The sequence below is a fragment of the Petaurus breviceps genome, unplaced genomic scaffold (genome assembly GCF_028583685.1).
Source record: "Petaurus breviceps papuanus isolate PSGF00001 unplaced genomic scaffold, PetGlider_PUasm1.0 90825, whole genome shotgun sequence".
Taxonomy (NCBI): domain Eukaryota; kingdom Metazoa; phylum Chordata; class Mammalia; order Diprotodontia; family Petauridae; genus Petaurus; species Petaurus breviceps.
The window spans coordinates 5,711,979-5,726,262 of record NW_027187353.1 but is presented as its reverse complement, the minus strand read 5'-3'; the positions used below and the strand labels follow the sequence as shown (position 1 = coordinate 5,726,262).

Here is a 14,284-nt window from a genome sequence, read left to right as displayed (position 1 = left end):
TCCAGGGCTTCCAGGTCATGGAAAAAAAAATCAAGCATCCAAAAAGAAACAATTTAAATATCATGCAGCTGCAATCATGATAACACAAGATTTAGCAGCTTCTACATTAAAGGATAAGAGGGCTTGAACTATGATATTCCAGAGGGCAAAGGAACTAGGATTATAACCAAGAATCACCTACTCAGCAAAACTGAGACCAGTTGTTTAGGGGAAAAAAGTGGATATTCAGTGAAAGGGGACTTTCGAGCATTCCTGATGAAAAGATGAGAGCAGAATAGAAAATCTGACTTTCAAATACAAGAATCAAGCAAAACATAAAAAGGTAAACAAGCAAGAGAAATTCTAAGGGATTTAATAGGTTAAACTGTTTACATTCCTACATGGGAAGATGATACTTGTAACTCCTAAAAACTTTCTCTTTAATAGGGCAGTTAGAAGAGGTATACATAGACAGATGGCCCTGGTGTGAATTGAATATGATGGGGGTGAATGTCTAAAAAAATAAAATTAAGGGGTGAGAAAGAGAAAAGAATTGAGAGAAGGGGAAATGAAAGGTAGAATGAGGTCAATTATCTCACATAAAAGAGGCACAAAAGAGTTTTTACAATGGAGGGAAAGATGGGGGAAGTGGAGGGGAAGTGGGTGAACCTTACTCTTATTGGAATTGGCTTAAAGAAGGAATAACATACACACTCAACTGGGTATAGAAATCCATCTTACCATAAAGAAAAGTAGGAAAACAGGGGGATAAGAGAAGTGTGGGGTGCTCATAAAAGGGAAGGCTGATTGGAAATAGTCAGAAGCAAAATACTTTTGAGGATAGACAAGATGGAAGGAGAAAGAGAGAGCAGGATAAACAGGGGGCCAGTAGGATGGAGGGAAAAATATTAATTGTAACTGTGAAAAAATTTTTTTACAGTAAGCTTCCCTAATGAAGGCCTCATTTCTCAAATAATATAGAGTACTGAGTCAATTATAAAAATAAGAGCTATTCCCCAATTGATAAATGGTCAGAGGATATGAATAGGCATTTTCAGACAAAGTAATCAAAGCTATCTATATTCATATGAAAAACGTTCTAGTAACATACTATAGAAATGATCCCTGATAGTATAGTCTTTGAAAAACATTCTAAATCATTATTGATTAAAGAAATGCAAATTAAAACAACTCCAAAGTATCACCTCACACCTATCATATTGGCTAATATGACAGAAAAGGAAAATGACAAATGTTGATGGAGATGTGGGAAAATTGGGACACTAATGCATTGCTGGTAGAGTTGTGAATTGATTTAACCATTCTCAAGAACAATTTGGAACTATGCCCAAAGTGAGATCAAATTGTGTATACTTTTTGACCCAGAAATATTATCATTAGTTCTATACCCCAAAGAGATAAAAAGCAAAGAAGGACCTATATAAACAAAAATATTTATAACAACTGTTTTTGTGTGGGCAAAGAATTGGGAATCAAGAGGATGCTCATCAATTCAAGAATGGCTGACCAAACTGTGGTATATGATTGTGATGGAATACTGTTGTGCTGTCAGAAATTATGAGCAGGAGACTTGCAGAAAAACCTGGAAAGACTTACATGAACTTATGCAAAATGAAGTGGGTGAAACCAGAAGAACATTATACACAGTAACCATTGTGAAAGACTTTGCTTTTCTCAGCAATGCAATGATTAAGGCCAGGAGAAATACAAGTGCACAACTTTCAGCAAAGATCTTTCTCCTAAAGCAAGCCTGTGTCCTCTGCCAGCCCAGGAAGACCAGCTGACAGCTCCACAAATGTGGTGTGTATTCATATGGAGGAGGCCCAGAGCTGGTTCCCATCTTTTCCCTGTACTGCTGCCCCCCACACTGGGCTCCCATGAGAAGACAGAGGACTGGCCGTCACTCAGGCCATCCCAAACGGGACTAGACAGCCCGCTCGAGGGAGGCCGCGGGGTGGTTCAGGTTGTCTCTCCAATTATTAACATCATGCATCATCTCCCTGACCCTATCTGACCCTTTGTCTCTTGGTTCACTCTGTCAGGGAGATCTCCTGATGCTGCACAAGGGAAAATGGGGGTGGCCCTCACTGTGGTAATTATAAAATTCTTCATCAACAGAACACTTTTAATGTGTTATTTCTCATCTTTTCCCTTCCTAATCTCTTATTATATTCATTTATTCAAAAACACTCAATAAACACCTTCCATGTGTGAGGTCTTCTTATGCTAGGTTCTGGGTGAATAAGGATGTGGGATCACAGATGGAGAGGTGAAGGACCTTCAGACATCAGTGAATCTAATCCTTCCTTTTTACAGATGGGGAAACTGGGGCCCAGAGTGTTTCAGATACTTTCCTGAGGTTACACAGGTAGTGAGCAGCAGAGTCAGGATTCAAACTCAGTTCCTATCACGCAGCCTCTGCATATATGACGTGATCTTGTTTTAAAGGAACGGACGGAGAGTCTAAGCAGGATGGTGAGGAGTGGATTTGGGGGGTGACGTCAGAAAGAGGCAGTTCAGTGTGGTGAGAAGAGCTGACTTTGGCGCTACAGAACATGAGTTCAAATCCCAACTCAGCTACTTCCTAGCTGTGTGATCCTGGACAAGTCACTTAAATAGTCTGGGCCTCATTTTTGTCGTTTGAAAAACGAAAGGGTTGGACTCGATGGTCCTAAAGATCCCTTCCAGCTCCAAATATGTGATCCTGTAATTCAGAGCTGGAAAGGACGTCAGGAGCTATGTAGTTCAATCCTCCTGTCCCCTGTTTCACAAATGAAGAAACTGAGGTGCAGACTTAAAAAATTTGCTCAAGGTCACACAAAAGAGCAACCAGAAACCTCAAGTTTAGAAGTCAGTTCCAGCCACAGAACATTTATTAAGTGTACTTTAGTATATGGACCCTGTTTAAAGAACAAAAAAAGTAAAACAGTCCCTGCACTCAAGGAGATTACATTCTAATGTAAGGAGACATATAAGGCATCCTAAAAGCAGGGAGGGAGCAATGGGGGGGAGGGGGAGAGAGAATTCGCTCTTGTGGGGAGGAGAACATCTATAGTGGTGCTGCAAGAGAAATGAAGACATGCTTAGCCTGGGCACTCCTTTTAAAATGGAGATTCCAGAATGAACCAACCAATCAGAGAAGGGACTATAGGGTAGAATGAACTTCCAGGATGAGAAAGATGCTGTATGTCCTTTAGCAAGGCACCTGCCTGCCCCGCCCCCCCCCCCCCAAAAAAAAAGGACAGCCTCCTGCTCAGACTTCTAGGGGCTGTAACCCTGTCTGCAGATGGAGGTCATGGGGATTCCCTTGATCATCCTCATTACATAAACGTAAGTGATACAATTTGAACTCAAATGTTCTGATTCCAGTGCAAGCAGTCTCAGGAGCCAAGTTGTAGAACACCTTGAATGCCAAGATCAAGAATTTATATTTTCTCCAGTGGACAATGGGAAGCTGTTGGATGATAGAGGGATGCCATGGGAAGAGTAGAACATTAAGAAGGTTATTGGGGGAGCTATAAGGATCCACAACAGGAACACACATCAGTAACTGTGAGATAATTCAAGGAGGGAGAAAGCATCAATGCCTGGGAGGAGGGGATTCCTGAGGTGGGTCTTATAAGAAGAGAAATATTGTGAGATGTGGAGATGGGGTGAGGGGCAAGGGAAGGGACTGTATTCCATGTGTGAAGATGAGAAATGGAACGGGGTGTTTGGGGAAAGGTAAGGAGGCCAAGTTGGCTGGAAGCCAGAGCATGTGCAGGGAGGGAGTCATAGCAAACAAGTCTAAATAGGGAGGGTAGAGCCAGATTGTGGCAGAACTTAAATGCCAGACTGAGGAGTTGGTAATAGTAATAACTCGCCTCTATAGCACTCTGAGGTTTAGGAGAGGGGAGAATCTGACAGAGGCTCAGATAATGATCATCTTCAATAATACATGCCAAGTACATTGTAGAGACCCGAAACAATGCTCACTCGATGCGAGACTGGTGCTGCCTTCCTCATGGGGTTGTTCTGAGCCTTCAATGAGCCAGTGGATGTGAAAGTCCTTTGCAAAAGTAAATCCCTATGCAAATGTAAGGTATTATTGCTGAGATGATTATTGTTATCTACTAAGCTCTCTTTGTATGTCCAACCCTGTCCTCAGCTAAGCTGTGGGAGGAAATAAGAGGAAGAGGGGGTCCTTTGCTCTTGGGAAGTTCTCAGTTTGGTGGAAAAGGATGAGAAGAGAAGACTTATGTGCTACCCTAGGGAAGTCCCCAGTCTGGTGGATGCAAGAAAAAAGGGGAGGAAACAGGTCCTTGACCTAAGGAATCTCCCAGTCTGATGAAGGAGACAGAAGGAGGAAGAAATCAAGGTCCTGCCTTCAGGGACTCCTAGTCTGTGGGAGATATAGGAGAAGAGAGAACTACTCCTTGTCCTCAGGGGGCTTCCGCTCTAGCTGGGAATACAGTATAAAAATGAAGAGAAGAATAGACTCATCATTGGAGAGTCCCCAGACAAGATCTGATTAATTGGTTTTTTTTAAGCAATTGGGGTTAAGTAACTTGCTCAAGGTTACATGGCCAGGTGTTTCTGGGTGGGTGCTGAGTGACTGAGCCGGGATAGATTAATTGGTTTTTAAAAGTAAAATTGTATTGGTATCTTTTGTTTTTATACCACCTAAATTTCCCTCTATTTAAACTCTGATTAATTGCAATGATCAACTTTTGCCCTGGAAAATAGATGATGAAACACTTGAAGAAGAGTGTGAGAGCATGGGTATGAGATGCTGTATACATTTTTAGTCTAGGTTACTGGGTCTATCCATTTTGCTTAATTGTTTTTCTTTGTTAAATGGAAGGTTCGCTGTCAAGGTGTAGAGGGAGCACAGAATATATTAATAAATGACTAGTAGACAAGCAAAAGACAGCAATAAAACTGAAAAATCCCCCAACACTTCCCATACTCACTAGTGTCCCAGGGGCAGTCAGGGCAGGGGGCACAGACTGAGGGAGGGACTTCTGAAAGGTATAAAGTGGGGTCAGTCTGGCCAATGGAGAGAGGGCACTGGTGGCCGACTGGGTCTACTCTGCTGTGTTGTTCAAGCTGGGTCTGGGTGCAACTGAGATGTTTTGGTTCAGAGTCATGTATGAGTCAGAGGACAAGAAGAAGGAAGCACTGATGCCCCAAAGACCTCTCAATTCCAGAACAGGAGAGGAAGGGAGAGAAATCCAACCTCCTCTTTGTATCATGCATCAAATATCAGCTCAGAGAGGAAATGGAACTGATTGGCTGAATCAAGTTTCTTGTTTTGACCTGTGCATTTCAATTTTCCTGGCTGGCCTCTCAGATAATGAGGTACCTGGGGTTGTCTCTCTCTCTATTTTTCTTCATCTCCCTAATCTTTATTGGTTATCCTATAATGGAATGAATCAATCTTGATTGAACAACATTATAATATGCTCTGATCCACCAAGGAGAACTTTGTGTCTGGAGTCGATGCAATTTATATTCTTTCCTTTAGCTTTCCTTGTTCATGAACGGAGAGCCTCTCCTTCCTACATGACCATAAATCCTTATCAAATAAGACACAGGTAATTATCCACCTGAGCTAACAAAGGCTTATTTTTTGCAAGTCCTCCTTCTCAACCAAGCTGTGCCTTCCTGATGGAGAAGGTAACAAGTGATGACATAGCGCAGACATTTTTCATCATCACACATTCAGAAAAAATGGTTTAGTTGTGGGCCCGAGTCCTATGACGATATGTTTGGGCCTTAGAATCCTTTCTCAGAAGAAGCTGATTGGACAGTGATGCTAAAAGCACTAACACTCTATTATCCACATAAGAGAAGGGTTGAGCCCCTAACTGAGACAACCAGGGAAATGGAGGGGGGAAGTACAGGGCAATGGGCACATTTAGTGCTCAGTCATTGGAGACCAAGACACAGTTGGGTCTCAATCAGCAGAATGTCATCACTGGCCTTTAGGTACAATGAACTTCAGGACACAGAAGGAAGAGCAATTTGAATCCATGACCATGCAAAATGCTGCCCTCCCAGACCTGGCACCTCAGCTCCTCTAGAATCTCATCAGTCATCCTGCTTTGGTGTGGGGACAACTGGCTTTCATATTCTACATATCAAAGCTGCTCAAGGGGTGGACAAGGGACAGGGTGTTCACCAGGATCTTGTTCGGATGATTACTTTTTCATCTCTGATGGCATAGTCAGAAAAGCACCAGGGATTAACTGCACAGGGGTACCCACTGTACCATGGGGCATGAAGGGAAGGATTCAGGAAAGAAGGAAGTGGAAGGCAAATAGGAGGATATTGTGTGTGTGAGTGTGTATTGTGTATGTGTGTATATATGAATGTGTGTCAGTATGTGTATATGTGAATGTGTATTGTGTATGTGTGAGTATGTTTAAGAGTATGTCTGTGTGAATATGTATTGTGTATGTGTGAGTGTGTGTAAGAGTGTGTGTGTGTGTGTGTGTGTGTGTATGTGTGTGTGTGTGTGTGCGCGCACACACACGGAGAGACAGACAGCTGCAGAAAAAGGCCCAGCATAGAAAACCAGAGCTGCTTTCTGGCCTACCATAATACAAAAAAGATAAAAATCATTCAATCATATTTTAAAACACGCCCAGAAGAGCTGGTGTGAGCCGTGTCCTGTACTCCGCAGTTCATAAATAATATATACACCACCACAACAACGAATACTTAACTCACTCTGGTGGCTGTGATTCTCTGAGGTTTGAAAATTCACAATAAGAAATTCTTTCAGATTCGTTTGCAGGTTTTTTCCATGACACCAACTTCTCCCTTATGGACCAGTCCCCAAACTATAATCCCTTCTACACGGAGGCTGGGGGTGGGATGGGGTGGGGGAGCTCAGGCGCATTTTTTCAGAGTCTTTTCGAAGAAGGGCAAGGAAGGGGCCTGGAATTCTAAAAGTGGGAGGAGAAAGGAAGGGATGGGAATACATGTGTATATAGTACCTACCTACTATGTGCCAAGCAGTTTTATTTTAGCACTTTTTTGAAAAACAACAACAACAACAAAAAAAAACCAACAAATACTATCTCATTTGGTCCTTTCAAAAGTGCCCTCCATGTGGGGCAGACTGCATGCTTTCCAGGGTGAATGGAATCTCGTCTCACGGCTCCAGAATGCTTTCCTTGCGTTATCTCATTTGGACCAGCTGACCACCTTGAATGGTCGGTGGTCCAAGTGTCATGAGGTCCATTTTATAGGGGCAGTCGAGGATAATGGCAAGAGAGTTGGACCTGGAGTCAGAGGACCTTGGCCCTGAGACTTCCTATTTCTCTTGGAACCTGTTTCCTTAGTTGTAAAATGAGGGGAATGGATTAGATAACCTGGGAGATGCTGTGCAGCTCTAAATCCTACATGTTTACCACCAGACGAAGGCTGAGATGGATGACTTGGCCTGTCCAAAGTCACAGGGCATGCATGGATGGTGCTGAGTTAAGAACTCCAGCCGTGAGCTTCTGACTTTAAGTCTCCCATCTCCTACCTCCAAGCCTTTGCCAAGGCTCTCTTCCATTTCTAGAAAGTACTCCTCTTCTCCTCTGACTGGCAGAAGCCCTAGCCTCCTTCAAACTTAACTCAAACACTTCCTCCTACGCACAGCTAGTGCCAAGGCCCTCAACTACTTTGTATTTACACATGTATTGTATACATGTGTATACCCTCATGCATACATACATGGGGCGTGTGTTGTTGAGGCAGCTAGATGGTACGGGGGATGCACAGCTGCTCTTGGAATCAGGACGACCTGAGTTCAGATCCCACCTCAGTTATTTACTTGTATAACCCTGCACATATCACTTAATCTCTGTCAGTCAGTCGATAAACATTTATTAAGCATCTACTATGTACCAGACCCTGTGCTCAATTCTGGGGGTGTAAGGAAAGGTAAAAGACAGTCTCTGTGCCCAAGGAGCTCATATTCTGGGACGGTCCTGTAATATAATACCAAGCAAAGGCAACTTCCCAGGTTCGAAATACCAGCATAGGTGCTCTCTATTTTATTCAGTAACAAACCCAGAACAGAGAAGATCAAAACATGACATCATTCAAAATACAGCATTTACTAAGTGTGATTAAATCATCTCCAAGGCCTACCCCACCCCAGGACTTTCCAATCATTCAATCAATTACAAAGTCTCTGTTCCAAATACTTCTCCACCCCTAGGCTATACCTTAATTAAGTCCACCACAAAGCCCCTCTTCTTAAATGGAGATTAGTTTCCAAACATAAGTAAAATACATTCATTTGCTCAACCATAGAACACAAAAAGGTCAAAAGTTCCCCACCCCTGGATCACAATTGAATCTACCCCAGAGTTACATCAAGTTTAAACACAGCACTTAATACCCAAATGGAGGTCTTTTCTTCATCTTGACAAGAGGCAAGTTCTCAGCAATCTTAGTTCCTGGAGAGACAAGGCTTAGCAAGGCCATAAGATACATTGCCAGTCCCTTCATGAATTTATCCTCTGTCTGTAGAACAGTCCTAGAACCCCTGAACACATTAGCAAAGCCCTCTCCCAGGATTTCTGTAAACATACAACAAGAAAATCCTTCTTCAGGGCTTCTGAACCAACAGAAAGGCTCCCAGACCCCTGCAACAACAGCACTGTCCTTCACCAGTGGACAGTATTCATTCTGTCTGCCGGACAGTCTCCAGACCCCTGCAACGACAGTACTGTCCCTCACCAGTGGACAGTATTCACTCTCAGTACTGTCCCTCACCAGTGGATAGTATTCACTCTCTGTCTGCAGGACAGTCTCAGGCCTTCTTAACCAAATGCCAGGTTCCAGGACTTCTTCAACAGGACAGTCTTTCACTAGTGGACAAATCTGGCAAAATAATATCAAAACAGACAGACAAAGTACCAGCAAAACAGCCATGTCTCCTCAGTCCTTGGCAGCTCAGGGGGCAGGTCTCAAAAGTCCAGGGCAATTCAAAGCGGCCACCAGCAATCTCTTAGTCTCTCCCTCTCCACGAGGTGCTGCTTCCAAAAAGAACTTCCGCCTCTCTCTTGTCTCTCCAAATCTACATCACCAGCTCCTCCCACTTCAGGACTTTCTTTTCACATCAACAAGCCCATCCCACAGGTGGGATTAACAAACTCTGGGTTTTAATACAATCAATTTGAAAACCAAGCCAATACAGGGGAATCTTTAATTGCCATTACTATCACAGGTCCACATGGAAACAACTATATCCAGACAAACTATAGGCAGGACAAATTGGAAATAATAAATAGAGGGAAAGCACTAGAATCAGAGGGGATCAATTTCCTTATCTGTAAAATGGGGGTTGGAGTGGCTAGGTGACTCAGTGAGTAGAGTGCTGGCCCTGGAGTCAGGAGGACCTGAGTTCAAATCTGGCCTCAGACGCTTAACACTTATTAGCTGTGTGACCTTGGGCAAGTCACTTAACCCCAATTGCCCTTCCCTCCCCCCTCCAAAAAGCAAAAAAATGGGGGTGACATTAGTCCTTACTACAGGGTTGTGGTAAACATCAAGTGAGAAAATTTATATAAAGTGCTTTGTAAACCTTAATGTGTTACATGGATGCTAGCTATTACTATTATTACTTATAATGCTTCTCTTGTTAGAACATCAACTCCTTGAGCGTAAATTCCTTCTAGCTTTTGAATCCCTCATAGCAAACACAGTGCTAGGCACACGGTATGTATTAATAAGTGCCTAATGATTGGTTACTTTTATCAGGGTCCTTTGTATTATGTCATCTCCTGCCCCAGCATTGCATTTTACCCTCCCAATAACCGAGTGTGGTGGTCAGGGGACATTGTTGCCATTGCTATTGGGGAAACTGAGGCCCAGAGAGGGGCAGTGACTTTGCCAGGACTATACAGTGAGTCAAGAAGCAGAGTCAGGATTAAAATCCATCTCATTTTTATTTATTTGTTCCTTTAACTCTTGGCATCTTGTTTTTTTCTCCACTCCAAGCCTCTTTTTTTTTTTCTTCTCTCCCATTCCAGATTGCCTCCAGGCCTTCCAAGGCTATGGAAATCTACTGCTTTTTAAAATACATGGCGTGAAGAGAGAAGCCTCTCAGCCTCTGCTGAATAGCAATGATCCTTTTCTTAGCCTTTAGCATCGCTGCATGCTGGCCTTTTTTTCAATTGCATTGCTTTCCTCTAATTCTTCTATTATCTTGTCTTAATGAACACAGGCTGACACTTCCTGCTTCTCTCCTGGGAGCCCCTGACTCACCCCTCATACTGGCCTCCACAGTTGTTCAGGACTCAACCTTGTACTATTCTCTGGTGCTCCCCAACCCCCACTTTCCACTTCTTGGTCTGTGAAAAATAATTAAATCAATACTATCATTGCTTCTGGAAAAGGCCTGGCAATCAACAGCCCCATTCCTCCACTTCTCAGCCCTGTGACTCCCTAGAGCACAACACTCTTCCCTGACCACTCATCTCTTATGTGTGTTGTTTGACCCCATTTGAATAATCTTCTTGAAGGCAGGGGGCTTTTTCACTTTTTCTTTCTTTCTTTCTTTCTTTCTTTCTTTCTTTCTTTCTTTCTTTCTTTCTTTCTTTCTTTCTTTCTTTCTTTCTTTCTTTCTTTCTTTCTTTCTTTCTTTCTAAAAGCAATCGGGGTTATGTAACTTGCTCAAGGTTACACGGCCAGTTATTACTTCTGGGTGTGGTGCTGAGTATCTGAGCCCGGATTTGATCCAGGTCATCCCGACACTGGAGCCGATGCTCTTACTCACTGAGCCACTTGGCCGCCCCTCACTTTTGTCTTTCTATCCCCAACACTTATCAGAATGCCTGGCTCTTAGTTAACACTTATTCATTTATGCATTTATTATCCCAAATGACAGACAGAAATTGAGGTTCAATAGGATTGAATGTCTTCCATATGGTGCTGATAAGTATCAGAGGGTCTCTCCAAGACCAGAGCACTCTGTTACACCAGGCTGCCCTCCTGGCTGGTGGACTCAGAAGGGACACACCCTGCTCTGGAAAAGCTCAGATTCTAACTGTGGAGATAAGATTTGTATCTAGGGATAGAAAATTTTACCACTTGTCATTGTGAAAATAATCCTGGCTGGAGAGTCAGAAGACTTGTGTCTTATCTACAGCTCTGCCACTAATTCTTTGTGACCTTGTGACCTTTCCCCCATTTTGGATTTTAATTGAAAATTATTTCTGGATAATCCCTTTCAAACTCCCAAAGTCTCTGATCCTAGTATTTGGGGCCATAATGTAGAGGTCTTTGAGTGCTAGGCTGAGGAATTTGGATTTTATCCTGAGGGCAATGGGGAATCATGGACATTTTTTGAATAGGAGTACAAGAAAGGGCAAGAATACAGTGGGATTCCATCGCCCAAGCTGGCTCAATTCTTGGGACAATGTTTACTTTTAAATAAAGACATAAAGCTAAGATATGGCTTTGGCTTATAGGAGGTAGTGTGGGACAGTGACAGATATGCTGATGCTGGAGTTGGAAGCTCTGGGTTTAAATTATACCTCTGATGGTTGCCATTTTGTAAGCTTGTCCAAGCCAGGGGAAGAGGATACTTAAAACAGAAAACAGTCGGACTGCTGAAAAACCATAGGACTTTCCCCTCAGCCATGCTCTGTCCCAACATCCTCTCACTGACGGTCAGCTTCTCTGAGAAGGGTAAAGGCACAGGAAAGTCAGCTCTGACTAAGGAAACTAGAAACTCCCAAACTCCCAGGGTAACCAGCCCTTCCATCGCCATCAAAAGTCCATCTCTTGTGATCACTCAGTCACCAGTGTTTAGAGAAAGAGACACAAAGAGAAGAGGTAGCCTTGGGGCCTGGTGTCTTGTCATATTATGAAGCCTCTATGGCTTTTGGGGGAAGGGACTGCCTCCTGAGACATCCTAGAGAGAGATTCACATAGTCTCCCATAGTAGGCAAATAGGAAGAGAGAAAGAGCTAAAGGGCACTGAGTGGGTCACTTTTCCTGGGTCAGTGACCAAAACCTTTTTGACTTAGGAGTCAGTCCCCTCCTGCTGCTGTTCCAGGAACCAAGTGACCAATGGGGTAATTGCTTTCTCGTCCTGGAGTGCAAACCTTCCAGCCACCGGAAGCCTCTGAACCACTAGACGTGCCCCAGGGAGCTCAGCTTGGTTCTTCAATGTTCCAAGGGATGGTCACCCATGCCTGCTGCTCAGTGGGAGCAGCTCTACTCCAAGAAGATCATAGATGTAGATCTGGAAAGGTCTTCAGAGACTGTTATCCAACCTCCTCATTTTACAGAAGAGGAAATGGGCTGAGGGAGATAAAGAAACTTGCCCAAGGTCACACAGAGAGAGCATTTAGCTCTGGAGAAGGTTGGACTAGCCGGATACCCTCATCTTGAAATTGAGCAAACTGAGCCTGAGAGGGAGGGAAGTGACTTGCCCAAGGTCACACAAATAGTAAATGACAGAGCATAAATTTGAACCCAGATCTTTGGACTTCATGTCCAGCACACTTTCACTGTAAGAGCTGCTTCCCAAGTCTTAGAGAATTTCCTTTGGCTCATAGAGGTTGTGATCTCCCTATGGTTCTATGGCTAATTTTTCAGAGATAATATTTGAACCTGAGTCTTTGGGCCTCCAAGTCCAGAATGCTATCCACTATGGCAGTATTCTAAGCATATATCCATGTTGGGTAGAATTAAGTGAAAGGGTTGGATTTGATGGTGTCGAACATTTCCTCCAGCCCTATGTCTGATGATCTGGTGATCTTCATTTCTCTCTCTCTCTCTCTCTCTCTCTCTCTCTCTCTCTCTCTCTCTCTCTCTCTCTTTCTCTCTCTCTGACACCATCTTCTTATCAGCTCCCATGTGGGCTCCTTTGAGGACTCTGAGGTTTCTCAGACCTTCCCTGTCAAGGAGAATGATTGCTAATCTTATTTCCTACATAGTTAGATACCACGTTTGATTCTACCTAATTCCCCCTCTGCCCCACTGGGGGTTTGCAATGTAATAAGGTATCCTGAAGATAGTGACAGTGAGCCCAAAGAGGTAAAATTATAATGGGAGCACTCCAGGTAAGCAGGTAAGAGAGTGCTCATAGTGGTGGAGGGGCTTTAAATACATTTGTAATCCCTAGTTCTTGGCTATGTGGTCCCACCAAACCAGATGCCCAAGACTGGCCTGGGGGAGGCTATAGCCAGTCAAGGAGAATGATCTGTAAAAATTCTTGGTGAGGCCAGCAGATGGGGGCCCTGAGGGACAAGCATTCAAGGGGACCAGCCACCCTTGCTGCTGATGAGCAGGAGACAAATCCTTTCTAATTAGGCTGCTTGGGAAGAGTCTGAATGACTCCGGAGAGGGTTTATAAATCATTGACGTAGCAGTAATGGTGGGGGGGGGGGAGATGTAAACATCTGGTCTGCCCTGTAAACCACCAATATGGCTCTTCCAGCTGAAACACTCTGAGGCCTGGGGTTTGGGTCAGGGCTCCCTTTCTCTTTGCTTCTCTGTCTCTATTAGTCTTTTCTCCAAAATTTTCGTGGTCTTGCCTTCTTGCTCATTCTCTGTCTTGTGCTCTCCTTTCAATCTCTCTCCCTCATTAGTGGCATATGTCTCTCCTCCATCTCCGTATCTCTTTACCTACCTGCATTTCCCTGAGTCTGTCCATCTCATTTCATGTCCTTATCTGCCCGACTCCAACTCTTATAATCTGCATTCCTGATGTTCTTGTCTATGTCTCTTCTTTCTTCATTTCCTCTTTCTCAGTTCCGGATTCCCCATTAACATGCCCTATTGATTTTTCCTTAGAAATGTTTTTTCCTTTCTATCCCCACTGTAACTAATCTTGTCCAGGTTTAGGTCACCTCAAGCCAAAATGACTGCAACAAGGCCCTGAGCCTTCAGTTTAATAGAATCAGAGTTGGTGTCTCAGAGGCCCTTTCGCTATCTCCTCCCTGAGGCTAGATAACTCTCTATGGACTTCCTAGCCTCTGCCTGAAGACCTAGGTGGGGAACCTGGATTGTTGGGGAGGTTTTTTATATGGAACCGAAATCTGCACCTTTTCAGCCTCTGTTACTTTCTCCTACTTTTGCCCTCTGAGGCCAAGCAGAAAAGACCCATCTCTTTTCCACACAACAATCCTTCCAGGACACGTTCAATAGATGGTTGTTGAGTGACCGACAGACTAAGTGAACAATTGAGTCGATGGTGAGCTTCCTCCCTGCCCAGCTTTGTGTCTTCTTCAGGCATCCTCCCCCTCTAAGCAGTGCTCAAAGCAGCTGTGTCCCAGGGCACAGC

The 14,284-nt window shown here is 43.8% G+C and overlaps 1 protein-coding gene and 1 non-coding gene across 2 annotated transcripts in view; one reads left to right on the top strand and one right to left on the bottom strand.

The window, feature by feature from the left end:
- Window positions 1-14,284, top strand: part of TBC1D21 (TBC1 domain family member 21) — a 247,779-nt gene that overhangs the window by 81,913 nt on the left and 151,582 nt on the right. The gene's annotated exons all lie outside the window — the stretch shown is intronic.
- Window positions 1,028-1,120, bottom strand: LOC138148741 (small nucleolar RNA U3). The gene has a single exon (XR_011165139.1). It is a non-coding gene; the product is annotated as a small nucleolar RNA U3 (small nucleolar RNA).